General features: G+C 45.7%; 1 protein-coding gene across 1 annotated transcript in view; it reads left to right on the top strand.

Annotated features, from left to right (window-relative positions):
- Nucleotides 1-1,146: 1,146 nt before the first annotated feature.
- The window catches only part of LOC123512982 (UPF0746 protein DDB_G0281095-like), a 111,586-nt gene continuing 109,510 nt past the window's right edge, over nt 1,147-3,222 (top strand). Inside the window, exons 1-2 of the mRNA XM_045269747.1 lie at nt 1,147-1,298; nt 2,112-2,635. The gene's annotated coding sequence lies outside the window, so the exon portion shown is untranslated. The remainder of the gene's footprint in view (nt 1,299-2,111; nt 2,636-3,222) is intronic.

Genomic DNA, 3,222 nt, shown 5'->3' with positions numbered 1-3,222 from the left:
CACGTATTCAAAAACACTTTCCTCTTTTACCGCGACAATTTTCCACGACTATAGATATGATTAAGCGGGTTCTCAAGAGTACATCACCTGTCAGTAACGTAGAAAACTGTCAATAAATCACTGAAATCTTAAAAAAAAAGAAAAAAAATTAATAAACCCTCATAACTACACCTAGAACCAAAACTGTTACAGAATACAGACTAATCTAAGAGTAAATAAGATATAATTAAGAACAGATAGGCAAAAGAAAAAAAAATACAAGAGAGATCACGTGTACCGGGAATGAGAAAGGAAGCAAATATGTGACCTGTGGGACTCTGAAAGGGAAAGACGAGACTGACAATGTTGTAGGAGAGAAATTTCATGGTTGAGAAGGTGTAGGCAAGGGTAGATGTGGCTGTGGGGGATGCAGGTGGGAAAGAGGTGTAGCTTGCTGGTGTGGGCAAGAGGTGTGGCATCAAGGTCACAAGAACTAAAACAAGGGAGTGTAACATGTAAATATATTTAGTCATGAAAGTGAGTGGGAGAGGAGGCATGAGGAGGGAATACGAATGAGGTGGAGATAAAGATGTGAAAGAAAGAGAGAGAGAAAAAGGAGGGGTGGAAGACGAGGAGGAGGAGGAGGAAGAGGAGGGGGATAAAAAAAAAGAATAAGAAGATGAAAGAAAAGTGGAGAGAAGAAAAAAACACAAAACCACCAAAACCAACAACAACAATGACAACAACAGCAAACACAGACATCATCATCACCACTAACATTATCACCACCACCATCACTCTCATCACCACCACCACCACCACATAATCCCCAGAACGAGTATTTTCCACAACGACCAACAAAACAAAACGCAAAACCAGAAAAGAGAAGCAGAGACGAAAATAAACGAAACAAAAAAGTCAGACAGTCAGCAAGATGAAGGGGAAGGAAGGACAAAAAGGAAGGAGAGACACTGAGGCGGTGGGGAGGGCAGCGGGTCGGTGGTCTGTGGTGTTGTGGTGGGCGGTGTACTGTGTGGCACAAGAGGCAAACCAAACTGCACAGGAGCTTTCCAGGGGCTCGCTGTTTACCTGAGCCCTGACGTCACAGCGTGCGTGAGCGTGACAGAGGCTGCAGCAACGTTTCTCAAGTCAGTCTGGCTCTGGACGCCCACGCGAAGGGACGTCTGTCGGTCGTCCTCCCGCTGTCGGGGTCAGTGCTCGCTTGTGTCGTGTTATGCGGGGCGCGCGGCGGGTCTCGAACTGCCTGGCGTTGCGGTGCTTCTGCTTACACTCCACAGGGATACCAGCGGCTGTTACTGGTATGTGTATGGGTGTATTTATGTGTGTATGATTGTGTCTTGCATATTAACACGAGACTCAATCAAGTTTCATCAAGTTTGCGTCACAATGGCTGTCATGTTAATCACAAATCACCCTAAATCACCTGTCAAGTTTATGTCACTCTTGATGACTTGAAGGTAACTCTTTATTGGATGAGGTGTGTGTGTGTGTGTGTGTGTGTGTGTGTGTGTGTGTGTGTGTGTGATGTCACTTCAGCCTCTCGTCACTTGAGTTATGGGTGTCTCAACGCGGCGCCTCACGGTTACGCCACTCAGGTAAACGAGACGTAACACAACCCATCCTCAGAAGACATAACGCACGCCTCTCACAGTGTTTACCTGGCGGAAGGCAATTCTTACTCTTTAAACAGAGTAACAAGTGCTGCCTAATTAGTGTGGTCGGGAGGGTGTTACCTGTAGCCGCTTAAGGTCCCACCTGAGGGGGTGTGGGAGGCCGCGGCTGCTTGAAGTGACCGCGAGAGATGATGGACATGCTCCTGTATAGTGGCGGCCGGCTGATTGTTTACAAATTGGTCACTTCAGTTTGAGGTTGATACATACTTCCTGAGACATTATTATTCTTTTTTCTTATTTCCAAGAGTTTATTTATTTACCCGTGTGTGTGTGTGTGTGTGTGTGTGTGTGTGTGTGTGTGTGTGTGTGTGTGTGTGTGTGTGTGTGTGTGTGTGTGTGTGTGTGTGTGTGTGTGTGTGTGTGTGTGTGTGTGTGTGTGTGTGTGTGTGTGTGTGTGTGTGTGTTGTGACGTTGACAATCCCCTAATACCCCTTTCAGGACCTGGACAAGCAACCCCAAGGCCACGCACGCACACACACAACGCACGCACACACAAACGCACAATCTCCTGAACAGCCACACGATGAAGAGCGACAGTGTGACAGACGCGAGCACCTGACGGAGGCCCAGGAGGAGGGAGCGACACCTGACACTGGGAGAAAGAAAGACACACACTGGGAGGGAAAAGGGAAGGAAAGAAAGAGAAAGAGAAGACAGAACTAACAAAGAACTTGATATGTGATGCTTCTTTTCCCTCCACCGACAACAAGAACGACATGAGGAGGTGGAGGAGGAGGAGGACAAGTTGATGAGTGAGCTGAGGAAGAGGACTCAGTGAAGACGAGAAGAGAGGGAGAGACAAAAGAGGAAAGGACAGAAAGACTAACACTCATTTCTTTTGTTGTTCTCGTTGGTGTTAAGTCAAGAGGGAATGAGAGGAAGCTTATCAACCTCCCCCTCGTCCCTGCCCTCGTCCCCACCTTCGTCCCCACCTTCGTCCTCGTCCCCAATCACTCCCTTAGGTGAGTACAAAGCCTCCAATCGGATCTCGTTGAGTCAGCCTTCGTGTTATCAATGGTTAAGGTAATTTCTACTTTTCTCTTTTGCTTTTCCTCTCGACTTTCGCTTCTCTTCTCTTTCATTTGGTTGTTGTATGAAATATGACTTTGTGTAATGGCGATTCTCTTTCTCCTCTTCTCTTTTTTTATTCTTCTTTCTTACAAATCTAATATAATGTTAGTTTTTTTTTCTCTCTCTCTCTTTAAAGGATAAGCTCAGTAATGTTTAAAGCTTCTTGATTCCTTCGTACTTAATTTCCTGTTTCTACTGTAGCTGATAATACAAATGGTGTAGTTTAGTGAAGCCAGACAACGTATTTGGGACCTAATTAGCATCTGTCTTCCATCTCCCTCGTGTTAATTTGCATTTTTTCAACAAGCAGAAAAAGGGAGGACGAGTCGAGGGTGAGAATCTTCGCCTTTATCATCCTGCGTCCTTGATTCTAGATCCTGCTTAGCTTTATCACGAATAGCTTCACAAGGGCCAATAGATATGCTGCTGCTTGATCCTCCTTTGTGTTCTTTCATCCTCCCTCTTTTTCTTTCTCATT

Source organism: Portunus trituberculatus, chromosome 35 (assembly GCF_017591435.1).
Source record: "Portunus trituberculatus isolate SZX2019 chromosome 35, ASM1759143v1, whole genome shotgun sequence".
Classification (NCBI taxonomy): Eukaryota; Metazoa; Arthropoda; class Malacostraca; order Decapoda; family Portunidae; genus Portunus; species Portunus trituberculatus.
Note: the sequence above shows the minus strand (reverse complement) of the source record. Positions and strands in the feature narration are given on the sequence as shown.